General features: G+C 40.2%; 1 protein-coding gene and 1 long non-coding RNA gene across 3 annotated transcripts in view; one reads left to right on the top strand and one right to left on the bottom strand.

Annotated features, from left to right (window-relative positions):
* Positions 1 to 10,019, top strand: part of LOC121518109 — a 49,277-nt gene extending 39,258 nt beyond the window's left edge. The window contains exon 3 of the long non-coding RNA XR_005992622.1: positions 9,845 to 10,019. This is a non-coding gene — a long non-coding RNA (uncharacterized LOC121518109). The remainder of the gene's footprint in view (positions 1 to 9,844) is intronic.
* The window catches only part of ngfa (nerve growth factor a (beta polypeptide)), a 179,522-nt gene that overhangs the window by 41,515 nt on the left and 121,789 nt on the right, over positions 1 to 16,218 (bottom strand). Inside the window, exon 1 of one of the 2 annotated variants that reach the window (XM_041800304.1) lies at positions 742 to 910. The exons of the other annotated variant lie outside the window; for it this stretch is intronic. The gene's annotated coding sequence lies outside the window, so the exon portion shown is untranslated. Of the gene's footprint in view, positions 1 to 741; positions 911 to 16,218 lie in introns of those variants that run through there. 2 annotated transcript variants of the gene reach the window in all.

Genomic DNA, 16,218 nt, shown 5'->3' with positions numbered 1-16,218 from the left:
TTCCCTGGTAGGAGTGGCAGGCATGAGGTCTGTGTTTAACACACATGCTTACATACACGCTCACACATAATTACACCCAAATATACTAAAAAGAGTTTAGAGAATTGATCAGCTGCACACCCACACAGGCAGCAGGCCCCACCCATACAATTATGGGGATAACCTCAGCAGCAAACTTCATGTTGGACATTGGAGCTCATCAGAATCTACAGGTCCTTTAAGGGTTGTGTAACATGAGCAGAGAGAAAGACAGATAGAAAAAGAGGGGAAGAGAGACAGATAGAAAGGAGAGGGAGAGAGAGGGGGAGAGAGGGAGAGAGAAGGAAGGTAACCTGATGTCCCAGGAGATTTTTTAACAGTAAACTGGTTCACATTGAAGTTGGAGATCCCTCTTTTTTTCTAATCCTTACCTCTAGTCTCTGTTTCTGTGACCATCTATCCATATATTACACCTGGGAATCTACTGGGACTGACTGAAAACTTCAAAACCTCACACTCATTACCCAGATTAAACTTTCACTGCACCTTCTGTGTTTAGTAGTAAGCTTGAATTCTCTCCCTGCAGCAGAGGTGTAACTAACTTCTCCTGATCTCAGTCTCAATTTTGAAGCTCCACTTTCACTTAATGACAGGTATGAAAGTTTTAGTATAAATCTCCTGTCTCCATTTCTCTGTCCTGCACACACCTCAAACATTTAGACAAGGCTTAATTAGAGTTTTAAAAGAACAGGTAAGACTCACCGCCCTGTTAATGCTCCTCTCTCCTCACTGAGTGACAACTTCCAAATCAACTCTTGTTATATTCCACCTCTATCTCTCCCCAGGCCAAGGGCAGAATTATCCAAAACTCCAAAATCCCGCTCCTGCTTTTAAAGCTGTGAATCCAGGTCTCAGGCCATCCACTTCTGTCTGTCTCCCTCCCACACTCTTTGGGAAATGGATTGTTCTAAAAGTTTAGTAGAGGAGTCCTAAAGCTGCTCCCTCCCTCCCCGCGTGGCTCACTTTGGGTCCTAGTGCCTACCCTTTCCATGTGCTCGGTGGATAAAACCACACAGCTGCTCATAATTTACACCTAGCCGCTGTTATTCATTCTTTCTTTCCAGTTGGCATTTTATCCACGTTCATCTCTTTTGCGCAAGTCTGTGGAAATACGCTTTCACCCAGGGATGACTCAGCCCTTTTCAATTCAGACTTGACATCACTTATTGCCGAGGTCACGATTCACCATTGTTGCTCAGCACCTGAGTCATTGCTAGCCTTGTGTAGCTAACCTTTCACGGTTAGGGTACAATGTGCCTCAGCCATGTGTGTAATGTATTTTATACTATAGATGAGAGATACAGTTTAACAGAACAGTTGTTGGGTTCTGTTAGTAGTATCCTGCACAAGCACTTCTGCTAAGAACAGAAGAGGTTAAATATACTGATGCTATCCCAGAACCCACTTACTTTCCTACTTTGATGCAGCTCTCTACAAATCCATATACACAAAGTGTGCAAGGGTTAGAAACATCCAGTTCATATTTCTTGTGTCGCTAGTTGGCCTGCAATCTTGGGACCCATTGCTTCCTCAATGGATGACAGTGTAGCTGGCAAACTCAAAGGGCTTCAGGTACAGCTGGCAGTTGGTCATAAAGGACATCTGGTTAAAACTTCTTTCCTTTGAAATGGCTATTCTGTAAAGTTTTAAAAGCCATGAAAGATGATGTCTACAACTGCAGAGATGGCTGCACTTCAGTGAACTGAATGTTCATCAGATAAAAGACGATAGTTTATGGGATTAAATGATATCACATGCATTTGGCCTTTTTTGCTCTCTTTTAAGCCAAACCCTTCTAAAATGCTGGTGATTGAAACATTTTGGCCTACAGTGGAAAACAAGGCAACTTCCTACTTAAAAAAAAAAATCTTTCTGTTTATAGAGACTAGAGCCCTGCTTAGGACACTTTTCTTAATCCCACTGGATTTCTGACCATTACTGCTTGTACCTGCAGCATGTGCCATCCGCTCCCACCTCCCATTAGGTGTGTCCAGTCTCGCTGGCATTGCGCACAGATTCGGACAATCAATGTTTACCGTTCAGAATAACTGATGTTGCATTTAATTGATAGACTGGCAATATAAATGTGTTCACTTGAGCACCACCTTGACAGAGTTTCCTCCTTGATGGAAGGATCAGTCTAGAAAACACCCACAACACTAAAATCCTCATCATGCATAACGATGCCACACATTGTTAAAGAGCAGCTGGGAGCCACAGACTGATTTAACTCCAGGTTATGACCTGTTATAGCAATGTCAAAGTAATATTTACCAACCTTATTTACACATCACTTATCATTTATTGAAAAGTCATACAGAGGGGAAACTGTTTCCTAATCTCTTGAAGGTTTTTGAAAGTTCTTGAAAGTTAAAAATGGTAGCGCACCTACATCAGCTCTCAAGACTGTGCTCTTACCAACCTCATCATTAGATGCTTAATGCAGTAAGACAAATTTGCATGGAAAAGGTGTTTTACCCTCCAATTAGCTGAATAATGGCTCAGCATCTCTGCTTGCCATTGCATTTTTTTGCACTGACTGACTTACAACACAAAGGGGAGCATTAAAGCTGGGCCTTCTGACTTATTTCCAAAGTTTTTGGGTGCACACGTTATTGTGCAGTTTTAACAAAACATCCAGTTGTTTGGCTGCACAGAGACTGACACTCAAACATGTTCACGTAGCATTGCCAACTACAACCAACAAATAACAGAAAATTTACCGTGATTTCTAACACCAATGTGTGACACATCTCCTGTTTTATCCTGTTTGATAAGAACCTGGAGGAAGGCTTTAAATAGAGCTCACTGTAATCAGGGATTGTGAAGCAGGTTTATTATCGCATCCAGGTGTGCCAAATATGTTTCCATGTGGTTGTGTTTCAAGAAAGTCCAGTTGTTTTCCAGCTCTATCACTTTTTCCCTCAATTAAAAACCAAACTCATGTTTCTGCAGTATTTTTCCGTCTTTTGAGAGCGAAGGGTGTCTACTTTTCAGCATTGTGGCCGGGTGAGGGTATGTACGGGAAAGTGACGCAATGGGGGATGGAGACGATGAAAGGGGACAAACTGAAGAAAAAGGGGCAAAAAAAAAGGATTTTATAGAAAGCCTGTATATATTTCTGATTTTATCATGGCACTATTTTCGGACATGTATACACAAGGAGTCTTCTGGGAGGTTTCAAGACAACTGGAACAACAGTGTGGTGTGCAAATCAACACAGGCAGACATACCGCCAATTATAGTAGTAAGATTTGTCAGTCTATAAAAAGATGGCAGAAAAATTGCTTTCTTTAGCACTTTGACAAAAACAACAGACTTTCACGAGTATATTTCAAGATTATCGTGCATATGGCTGTCCCACAATCATGCTTCCTGTAGAGTAAGATTGCAAAGGTAAAACGAGTCAAACAGCCTACGGACTATTTCAGTTATTCTCTGCTTATCTGGCTATGCTGGAGTTCCGTCCCTCCCAGAAAGGATACCGTCGTGTCTTTGTACAACAAAAGCAGATGGCCTCGAAGATTTCCATGCATGATGTTAAATCAGCACCACCTTTGATGTAGAAGATGAGTGATTGTGACCATACGATTAGTTTAACAGCTTGTCAACCATTTCAAAGACGTGGCACGCTGTCGTTTTCTGGAAGGTGATATCGCACATTCGTGCACATTCTTTTGCAAGTTAAACATTGAGAAATTCCTTTAGCCCAATGAAATTCCTGGTCTTATAAGAATAGATATTTGATGGTCTGTTGCAACCAGGAATTCATCTCTGCTACTTGTCAATGGTAAATGGAGAAACACAGAGAAACAGAGCAAACCATGAAGCTATGATATCCCCTCACCCTACTGATCAGCCACACCCTGCATTCAGCCGGGCCTCCAGGCTCCGGTATCACAACACTCTCTCTCGACACCCCCCTCCTCTCCTCCTATTTGTTTATGCATCTTTATTTTCCTGTCTTGCCTTTTCGCCCTCTTTCTGCATTTCTCCATTTCACAGTGTTTCTGACCTGAACCGTATCGTTGTCAGAGCCCCTGGCACTGAGCAGACAGACATCCCACCCTCCTGCTCTGTCAGACAGAAGGGGGAAAGCGAGAGAAAAAAGAGAAAGGAAGGATTGTGTGTCAGTGTCTTCTACTTCTTCTCCTGGGAAAAAATGGAAATTCCTTTACTTCGGGTCAAAAACCCTAATGGTGCCTTGGTGTTAATGAGAAAATTTTATTGGGTGTAAATGGCCCCCTGGCAGAATAACACAAATTAAAACATGAGAGGGGTCTCGCTCTGCTCAAGAATTTTGACCCTGAAAGTTAAGTTCAAACCTGTGGGCATTTCCCCAAAGCTGGCTCCTTTTCTCTTGTGTGTCTGAGCTTGTGCCACTGTCAAAACTGCCTCAACCCTTGTTATCTCAACTCAGTCTGAAAGGGGAAACCCCACTCATTGAACTATAACCCCCCACTGCACTCAGGGGCAGGTTTAGGGTGAGAAATGCTGAGGAAGGGTGAGCACTGTGAGCTGAGAGGGTGGAGAGGAGGTCAGGAGTGCACCAATATCCTCATATTTCAGGCATTTCAACGCAGCGGCTGCCTCTAAAGGTCTCTGTGTGGGATTCTGACCTTGTTTCAGGCTTAGACCGAAACACAGGTGATTTTTAAAACTGCATTGTTGATCAGGTTTCATCTCCTTAGGCTGTTTCCTAGAGTTCAAGAGTAAGGTAAAGAGTCTGTACAGCAAATCTTTTAATATCAATACTACTGAAACTTCTTGCTCATTAAGTTTGTTATAAATGTGAGAAAAGACTGATGGATATCGGAAATGTATCTGTGTTTATGTCGAAAATAAAAAATAATTCAACACACCCTTTCCATTGAAATGAGAACGAAGCTGTTTGAGGTTTTGTTAGGGTTTGGTGCTGTTAATATAGCTGTGCACGTGTGTATTTGTGTGTTTGTTATAATAATGGGAATAACTCATAAATCCAGCCCTAATGTGTGGTCTTTGATTTACAGCTCTATAAATTCCAGTAAATGCCTGCAAAGACTTGAATTCTTGTTCTGACATTACCACAGTGCATAATTATTAAGATTTGTTGTGCACAATACCACATAATCCCTAAACGAAGATGTGGGTTAATTCTTTTACGGCTACACAGCCTCGGGGCACCAGGGTGCACACATCAGTGTAAAATCCACATCCAAATACCCTCCATGTTTTCTTCCAAGCGCTTAACAACAGGCTAATCCTCAACCACGCTCAATATGTGTCTCAATAACATCAGAGGGAAGTTGTCCAACAGGTTTCTTGCTAGCACATGACACTGCTCAGGGACACACAGGCCTGCTGCTACACACAAAAAAAATCCTCGTTTAGAGGCACATATCCCCATTCATCTCAGTCTCTCCAACAATATGGCTGCAACAAACGATGATTTCAATCATCAATGAATCGTATGATTATTTTCTTGATTCATTGATGAATCAGATGGATCACAAAAAATTTAACATGGATGTTCCAAAGCTGTCAAAATAATGTTAGAGTTTAAATGTCTATATTCTTAAAACAAAAATATTTTTTCTGAGTTCTGTTAAATTAAATAACTTGAACATGCCACAGAATAAACACACAAAAATATTAATTATTTTAAAAAATGTAAATGATATTTTTATGTTATTACTTTGCCTCCCTCCTTACAAACATACATAAACACTTTAAGATCATACTAATGAAAACAGCCTGGGGATATGATTTGAATGAAAGACTCTTATAGTGGGATTCTGCTTTTGTTACATCCTCTTGCAATTATTGCATCCCTGAGGAGCCACAGGTAAGCCCCAGCCTCTTAAAGTTATTGATGTAGAGTGGTGCAGTCGTGACGTAATTTTGTAGGCATACCCGGAAGTTCGTGAAGCATGGGTTCCCTTGTCTTCGAGCCTATGGGATTTTTCAAGGGGTTTTTGGATTACTGCTGAAAATAAGCTCTGTGTTCAATAAAAGTTTATGAAACTTACACGTTTTGCTCAGAAAGATAATCTTCATAAACTGATAATATAAGAATTGTATCTGGTTCGTTAATCTAACTGTCAAAAGTAAAAAGGTAACGTCATGCTATACTGAACTACAACACGGTCGACTGTATTTACGTCATCACACGGATACAACTGAACGGCTCAGTTGCCGCGCTTCGGATGATGACATATGTAGTCCTTGTTAGCTATCTTTTAGCAGCTGTCTTCATTAAGATGTGAAAAGATACACAATTCAAAGTTGGGGCACGTTTCGGATGTATTTTATGCCGTAGGATAAAACGTTAAACTCTCCTGAATGTGTGTTCACCACAGACCTTATTTCAGACATTTAACCGAAAACGCATTCAAAATTCCCATAGACTTTCAGACGAGGGAACAGGAAGGGCTAAAATGCTAACTTAGTTCCGCGTTTAGGACTCATTACTGCACCACTCTATTATGATAACTTACAAACATTTGTCACTTACTTATTCAACAAGCTAACGTTAGCTCGGTGATGCTTGTTATCAGACCGACCCGCACTCACGAACGAACACACAATCTATCTCTGTCACATATACACAGACACACGCACCCAACCGCTCCTCTCGCCCTGTGACTGCAGCTCACGCCTTCCCTTCCTCTCTCCTGTTTTAGCTAACATTTAGGACACAAAGTGAGGCAAATATCATGGATTACATGACCTCCTGACAGTCCATCGCTGTTGTTTTCATCCAGTCTCGTTTTTGTAACAGAAACTAAACTAAAGTTCTGCCGGAGTTTTAACGACAACAAACAGAAATGATGTCCCCTGAACCCAGGGGCATATGGCTGTGCAGTTATATTGTTACATTTGAAGCACAAAGTGTAGAATTTGTTCCTGACATTACACAGGACTATACGTTTTCATCCATGGCACTGGTACTTCTGCCTCTGGATCTGCCCCTATCCAGGATGAGAATGATGGTAATGAGAATGATGGTAATGAAGGGGGTTAGAGCAATATGATTTGTAAAGTGGACCCTGAGATGGTCAATGCTGCAAACTACTCACAAAGCAGTCTGGTATCGTTCAGAGTTAACTTGTAAGCCTGTTTAGTAAATCCACCTCACAGAGTGCTTTGTATTTATCCAACAGAGTCCTTCATTCAAAGAAGAAATAAGCAACAGAGGTGGGTGGAGCTGAGCAGTGTGTCTGCTCTCTACTTGGAAATATCTAGGGGGCCTAACTGTGGGTATTGTCTATTGTTTACGATATTGGTGCCAAATCAATACTTTTAATTGGTGCTGGTGCTTAAATGTGACCTTGCAAAGCGGATGGATTTGCCCGTTTCTGTGTTTCTCACTGGCAAATCCATCTTGCAAAGCTCCCTACTGAACAGATTGAGCCCGGTTAGAAAGTGACAGGACCAATCAGCGTTGAGGGGAAGTACTTTTGGATGCAGCAGAGTTGTGGCATACGCAAGCAGCGACAAGAGGCCGGAGCAGTTATGGCGGAAGAGACAACTGTGGATGCTGCTATAGCGTCAGTTCTGTCTGAACTTGACGACAATTCTTCATTAAAAGAAGAATAAAAATTCAAAAATGACAAAGTCGTATACTGACATGTCTACAGTTGCCATGGTTCGCGTTATGCAGTTCTCTATGAAGTTTACTCCTCGGTAGCGGCTACGATGTCACGTGTTTTGTTGCTCTGATTGGTCCGTTAAGATGTGACAGACAGAACATTCATCCAATCACCCTCTGAAATTTTTTTTTTCTCAAAGGCTCTGCCTGTACTCTGTCAGAGGCACCATGACCTAGAATCACAAATATCAAACGTTCACTAGCATACAAGGTAAAAACTCATCGCCAATGTGCACCTGTGATATGCAAGGTCTGCTTTATATATTTTGTAAGCAATCTTTCTTTTTAAAATGTAGAGAGTAAAATATTCCCAGACTTTCAAAGTTTAAGGATGTGCAGATGTTTCATCAGGTGGCACCTATACTCTGTTATTCTTTTCCTGTTGATCACTGTTGAGCATGAGCAACTCTTGATAGAGATAGTATGAATGACTGATGGCTCACTCCCAAGCATCTGAGCTTGAGAAAACAACATTTTGCATACACAATAGCAACACACTGCATGAAAAAAAGGTGTGCAGACGCAACAAACAAATCATCAACAATTAAATCTGTTGGTGATGTCTGCACAGTAATCCGAACACAAAGCACGCTCTGGAGCAAATTGCTCCCTTTCTAGCCAGGCTTTGCAACCAGTTGCATGTTTTCTGGTCTGTCTCTATCACATGCCAGACAGTGTTAAATTTTTCGAGTAAAATTATTACTGAAATGTTTGTTGACTACCTTTTTTCCATGAGAAAGACTAGACTAAACTAGCTAAAAATAGATATGACGTGATTAAAAACGCTGCCGCAAAAACACGCTTAGTTTTTGTCAAAAATACTGAAATAAGACTAAAATGTTGCTGGAATGTTGGATGTTCAAAAATGCATGAAATTTCTCTACTTTGCTTGGAAGTTATGCCACTATTTTCACAAGTTTATATATAAGCAGAAAAAAATATTAATCTGTTAAGTTTTTATAGCAGTTTTTTGGAAGTGGACATTTTTGTCCTTAACGACTTTAAAGGGTACTAAATTAAAGGGATGCCTGAGGGTTAATAGTGCATTCATTTAAGTATCTATATGTTGAGTAAGGGGTGGATGTGGTGAGTGAGCATGGCCTGGTTGTTCTGTAGATGTCCCAAGGGCCCAAAAACTACACCCATCCTCAAAGTTTTTAATGACTTGAAATCTCCCATCTAAATGCATAGCTTTAATCCTTCTATCACCAAATAATGTTGGTGTCCTACACGGTTACATAAGCAACCTTTCAATCCCAATGCTGCACTGAATGATAAAATGACACCTCAAAGGGTGAGAATGTTACTTCTGTTTTTAACATTTTATATCTGACATGACTGTTTATCACTGCTGTCAGTGTACTTAACAGAAACTAGACGATCATTCATGAAGTATTCTCCATTGTGCCTTTTCCTTCTCTACTGAAATGAATTGATGACGCATCTTTTTTAACATTTCCCTTAGCATTCATTCTCTTTTTTCCTGAATGGTGAGTGAAAACGTACAGCAAAGAATCATTCATTGGCTATGTCAGGCCCAGTTGTCCATATGTCACAGGGAACGGTGGATGAATGGCTTAATTTCGCCTGTACCTTTTGACTGAATGTGCGTGTCGTCCTTCGAGGAGACTGAATGGCTGTTCCTCTGCACATTGTTGAATTGGAAGGCCTGTCCTCCTACACGCTCATCATGGCCTTGCATTGACGCATCCCAGAAGCCTCTTCACTCATTGACTCCTCTGTCCCTTTCCTCCCACGGCTTCACTCGGCAGAATCCTGCTATTGTCCCACCATGTCAAATACACAGCCGAGCAAACAGCCAGGCTCACACTCATATCCAGCATGCACAGCAAGTACAGATAGATTGGGAGCAACTGTAAAGCCTACCTGAACCTATAGAAAAACATACTGTACATGACTCACCTATATTAAATCAAGACATTTTTCACAAGCTCTGAGTTCTCCAGTTGTTCCCACAGTTTGCCCTCCAACCTTAATCTCCCCTTAGTGGAAACCGAGCCCTTCATTAAACCCAAAGTCCCCATGTGTGTTTATGTGTGCCTGTGTCTGTTACTGTGGTTCTGTGCAGTCAGTATTTAAGGGTATTAACCTTTAGCCTCTCTCACCATTGTTTCTGTGACATGCCCCACTGCTACTGAAACCCGTTCCCAGAGATTCTGGCAAAATGTTGAATCTGCCAACATCTTGGTTTAATTTTGCATCTGGGTCCACGCCAGAGCGAAGGGATGAGAGCAAAGACTTCACATCATATCCAAGTCTGAAGATCATATCACAGTCCCGCAGATGGACTCTGAGTTGAACTCCTTGTTTATGACATATGAACAAAGCAAAAGAATGAATGTTAAATAAAAGCTAGCCATTGTGTTCAACTCTTGATACAGATGTTTCTCAACTTAAGCTTCACATAGCAACCACCTCGAGCGTCATGTTAATGGGGGAAGTTTTAATGTGGTCATAATGTATATGATATACTGCTGTGTTATAGGATATTAGTTAGAATGTAATGACAAATGGTGATCATCGCCTGACTTCCTACTTGATCAACAACTGTAAAGACAATAAAGAGTTAAAATTAAGAGAGATGACTGGGTGCATTTCAAGATTATCAATTGCCATTTTTATTTTTCTATCCTTTATCTTAGTAGAGGGAACCCTCTGAGATGAGGGCCCCTATCCAGGGGTGTCTTGCAAGAATAAAATAAAGACAGAACAGAATAATGCAGACAGAATTACATTCATTAACATGCACTCATTCTTACAGCCTATGCCCTGATTAAAAGGTTATATGTTGAAATTGTTGCAATTACTTTACATTAGCGATGCAAGATATTCTTGGCATATCTGCATGAGCAGATAATAGCTTGAAATGTTAAATATTACAAATAAGTTAGGGGACCTGACCCTCATCAGCTTAAGTATTTTTCTTTGTTCATCATTCCTTAAATTTTGAAGTGTGTCATAAAGGCTGAGGTTTAAGGTCTGAACTACATTATATCTTGGTATTGATTTTGGCCTAAAAGTTTGGGCTGACACATTCCAGTCGGTCAGTTGGTTGGTCAATACCTTCCCATTCGACCAAGATCCTCCATGTTGGTTGGTTGCGTACGTGTGGGAATGAGACAGCAGTGAGCAGCTGACTGAGTGATGCACAGCAGGAGACAGCTTATCTTAAACTTAACATAATGTTTGTATTAAAGTGGCGCTGTGGGTGTTTCTGCTCCCGTGGACAGTTTATTTCAATGGTCATCAAATACAAGTATTAAGTCCCTTTATTTTCTAAGTAAAATATTCACAACAACTTTACTGTCCATTACTGACAGAGAGCAAAAGAGAGAAAAGATAAAGTCCTAACCAGCTGATTTTTTTTCACATTGGTAAATAAACACTGCATGCCATCTTGAATACTAGTTGATTACACAGCCTTGACCAAAACAAGTCAGTCATATAAAAAGTTATCGTTATGAATTGATAAAAACATTTATCTGAGGAAATTTTGTAGGCTATATGATACTAAATACTTATTGTGCCATGATCACTTAAAATGGGGTGGGCGATATATCGAGAATACTCGATGTATCACGGCTTTTGCCACGTATGATGTATAAAATGACTATATCGCGAATGTCATCCGGGTATAAATTATGTGGAAGTTTTGAGCTGCAGCATGCATTTCTCACTGGAGTTTCGCTTCTCCCATTGTCCCTGAGCGCATCTCTCACAGCAGAGAGCTCACTCCCCCGCCCATCCAGCAAACCCTTCACCGCACTTGCGTGTTTTTGTATCAGTGGAGGAGAGAGGAGGTAAACACTATGGATAAACAGAGCAGTGTGGTGAGTTAGCGGCTACTTATCTGCGTTCAGAGACGGACTACGAGAAACAGCGCTGCTGGGATCTGTCATCTGTCAGGGGTTCAGCTTTAAAAAGGAAGAGGTCAAACTCATGTGGTAATCGTTGAAATACGCCACAAGATGACTCTGAGATAACAGCGGCAGTAATACAACACGCCACTAAAAACATGAGCCCAGTGTTGTTGAAAAGCCAGGATTTAAAAATCTCCACCCAGAATACCTGATTTGCCTGGGCACAAACATTTTTTCTTCAAACTCCCTGCCAAACTTGTACATGTTAGAGAGAAGACGGCCTAGCAGCAGACCAATGTGATCCACTTCTCCACTGATCCACTTCCTCTCTAAGAGTTCAAAACACTGACAACAAGGAGTTAAAATGTTCCTGCCTCCAAATGAGCTTTATTTCCCCCCCATGATCTCACAGGAGAAATTCTTGCATAAGGTTTAAAGATGCTCTCATGTAATGAACTTGTCAGAAGCTGCTCCAGCATTCATCAGCACAGTTAATGGACTAATGTAATCAAAGCTGTGAGCCTGAATGGTGGATGAGACTGCAGGGCTTAGGCCATTGGCTGCATGCAGGATTGGTGAGTTTTGTGTAGGTTTGCTTCACCCTTAATGAGGAAAATAATCATTTTATAATCAGCAATAGTAAACATACAGAAAACATTTCAGGACTGTCCATACACTGTAAAAGACAGAATATTTCATGATTTATGTATGTTTGATTTATTAGTAAAAGTTTGAATGAAGTAATTTTCAAAATAAAACTGTGTTACATTTGACTTAAATTGATTTTTGCCCTTTCTGCATATAATTTTATCAAAAATCCAACAGAGCAGTCTACTTTAATAACCAAACTGGTGTCATTTGGAGCTGAATTAAAAATTATACAGACGCCCCGCTCTAATTTAAATTACATCAAAGGCTGTTGCTCTCTGATCATCTCTGAGTCAGCTGTTATTTGAGTACAGCATAATGAGGTTCACAATAATTAATGCTTCATAAAGATTATTATGTTTGCTTTTTATACCATTGAGACTAGCCCTCTTGTATTTTTTTTCTTACCTGGACATTTAATCGATTGGTTGGCGTGTTGGTGTAATTTCAGCCGACCAGGTTTTCTTTGGTTGACTTCAGGCCTACTTAAGTTACTTTGCAAATGACAGCAAAAATCCAATATGCTGCATCCCTACTTTCCCTTAGACACTAGCTCTTCAAAAACAATGTATAATACTACAGAAGCAGCTGAACTGTTATTCATAAACTATTTCACATAATACCTGATGCAACACTAAAAGCAGTCTTTCCCCATTCAATTCTAAACGTTGGCATTTTAAAGTGATCCAGTTTTGGTTGTATGGCTTCAGAGGTTTGACAAAAAGAAGTCAGGTAAGAAGGGAATGAGTGATCTGTAAATCAGCAGAATACTGCAAAGCTTTTTTTGTTGACCCAGTGAGAGCTGGTATTCACAATTGTGAGTATGAATTATGTCACCTGTGATTAAACAAAGGGTGCTGTGATATACAGTATCTGAAGACTTCAAAACAAATAGTTATATGTGGAGTGTCTCCGTGATCCAAAATGGGACATATAAAAGCTTAAATCTTTTCTGGTAACATCAACGCAGTTCAAGTTTTGTCTTGAGTAAACTTATATTTGGCTTTTGTGTGGTTCAGGGTTAGTTTTAGACTAACTAGAGTGGGTTGCAATTAATTTAAATCATTCTATAATGGAGAGAGCTTTACCTTACAAAGGTGACATATATTAAACTGTATCATCACCATAAGGATGAATTTTACAATTTTCTAATGTTTCAGTAATATCATTAATATACCATGAACATTTTGTGGCTAACATTAACAGCTAACTTATGGCATGTCAGCTAGGAAATAGTTCAAGAGTGAAATGGTTGGTGTTTTACCTTGTTTTAGTAAAGCCAGGAACTTGTGGGTAACAGCAATGCTATTTAGGAAGGGATTGAATACCAATGTTAGCCGTTTTTAGTCATGAAGAGGTGAAATGATCATATCTGAGCTTCCCATGCACCCTCTACATGATATAAAATAACTGCTGAAAGGTTTAAAATGATCTTAAGATAAAACAAGAGAAAATGTACACTAGTTTATTAGTCAGATGTGGGGCCTGAAAAGAATCACCTACAACAACTCCCATCGTAAGTCATTTTTTTGACTTTTTCACAGCTTTTGTGACGGAATAACCCAACTCTACAGCCAAGTTGTTTAGCAGCCTGCTGTTCTAACACACAGAGGGCATTGTGTCTTGTAATGGAGCTGTGGCCTCAGGGTGTGTTACTTCACAGCTCAAAATCCACTCGCTCATAGACAAGGAGGCTCTGCCTCAAACACATTGTCACAGTAGGATATCATTCCAAAATGCACACTGTATGTTACCCATACAGTCTGACATAAGCAGTCACTGACAGGAGCTGGTTTTGGTTTTCATAAAGTCACACTGGATTTTGCCCAAGATGCGTGGCGCTGCATACAGAACATCTTCCATGTGGAGTAAGTGCAAAAACATGGAGGCAGACATGAGCAGGAAATCACTTGGCTCTCCTCACCCACATAGCAACATCTATTTTGTTGTCAACATTACAGCAGAAATCCTGCAGGCAGGATAGTGTAAAGACAGCGATCATTCAAATTCCAATTTCCATTAATTCGTCCCGCAGAATCCATCTGTATTTTGCACGAATTCCACAGACCTGAGTCTCCAAAATCACCACTTTAATCCCAAATGTGGAACGTCTGTGACTCACATCCTACTGCGTCACATGAACACGTCCGGAGCTGTCTGCATATCAAACTTTAGTCTGGTGATTATTTCCTTTCAATTTAGCTTTTATTTTTTCACATTCACTCTTGCTTGGTGTTTGTGGTCATAAACTTCTTGTAACCTCTGATTGCCATGACAAGCAGGTACCTGCTCCTATAAGCTGTTGCCAGCAAACACTTAATAGAAAACAAAATACAAACACGTGGAAACAGCTTAAACTATATCTAACATGACATACCATTGAGGTGTCTACTCATGCCACAACATATCTCCTTGTGTTAACTGATCTGTGCTGGACAATCAAAGAAAAACAACCACAGTTAAACCGAACTGTAGCATTTTCCAGCAAGAGAGAGCCATATATTTTCCTCAGGAGATGTTGGAGACAAAAACAGAATAAACAGGAGTGTTAAAAAGTATCAAATCCCATCGCTACTTGTAAATGCTCTTAATCTAAAGTTTAGATAACACTTGGGTCATTGTGTCACTGGGTTAGCAATGTGAAGAATTTTGGATTACTACGGTTATAGGGACTTGATGGAAAGAGCAAAAAGTTGTCAAACATTACTGGTGGGTGGGTGTAGGTTGGTGAAATGTTAATCACTTGTAATAACATCTATGCTTTCTAAAATAAGGGATTTGTAGAGAAGAAAAACTTGGAGCTATATTTGAGGGTTGAATAGATGGTGAGAAGTCAATACGTTTTAGAGAAGAAAAAGGGTCTGGTTGATTGTAAAGGATGAGGAGGGCAGAAAAGAGGAGAAAGTGAGGGAAGGCAGGCTATGTTTGTAAGAGGTGAGTTAAAGGAGACACCTGGGAGAGGAACAAAGCAGCAGCTGGCCTGGCTTTTCTCCTCTGAATCCCCACATGCAAGTCTTTTAAAGGGTTAAATTGGGTCAGGATGTGTAGATACTTGTTTACACAGGTTCAAACACAACCTGACACGGAGCCAATTAACAATTTATTACTGCCCTGACCATTGTTTAGATGTGAGAAATTTTGCATTTTCTACCATTTTTTTTTGTCTGTCTGTTCACAAAATTTTGTTACCGGATTTAAAATTATTAATGACAACCTTATGACATCAAGGAGATCCGTGGGTGTTTCCACCTCTGACTAATCTGAATTGTTTTCTAACCAGGTGAAATCTGCGTGAGAACCCTCAGGGTGGTTATTGCACATAGTTGGAATGCATCAGAGGGAAATCGAGAATTGGTATGCTTGTTAAAGATCACACTCTTGAGGAAATGCTCCATTACCACCCCCACAAACCTCAAGGCATGACCCCCCACACCTTAACCAGCACTCCTAGTCTGTAGAGTCATGTGACGAGACACGCCTTCTCCAATCTCAGTGGGAAAACATCCAAGGTATTCTTCAAACCATTCAAGTCTGCAGGTTCACGTTTTATTGGCTCTTTATTGGGGGAAGTCCTGCTTCAATTTATTCAAATACTCAGACAAGCCCGGTTTGGTCATGCCAGTCAAAACCTGTTAGTCCAGTATGGGCTAGTATGAATGACATAAGAAGGCAACAAAATAATTTAAGGCCAAACTTTTATGTATACCTTCTGATTAAAGTTATATAAAATGCACATTGGAACCAGCTTTATTTCACTTTACATTTTCTTTACATGTTCTTTTGCTGCTTTTTTCTACTTTTATTATTGTTTGTTTGTAGTCTGACAAATGCATTAATTGTAGCTACTGTGGTGGATTTATCCTTAAGTGGTTAACATGGTCATAATCCTGAGAATCAGAGTCTTGTAGTCATGTATGACATGTGGTGTACCTATGAACAGTCCTTTTGTAAATAACTGAATAGTTAAAAAAAATAAAAAAATCTCCTGATTCTCTGGTGGGCCTTTAGATTTTTAAT

Source organism: Cheilinus undulatus, linkage group 11 (assembly GCF_018320785.1).
Source record: "Cheilinus undulatus linkage group 11, ASM1832078v1, whole genome shotgun sequence".
NCBI lineage: Eukaryota > Metazoa > Chordata > Actinopteri > Labriformes > Labridae > Cheilinus > Cheilinus undulatus.
The sequence above is the reverse complement of the archived record's forward strand: the minus strand, read 5'-3'. Positions and strand labels throughout refer to the sequence as shown.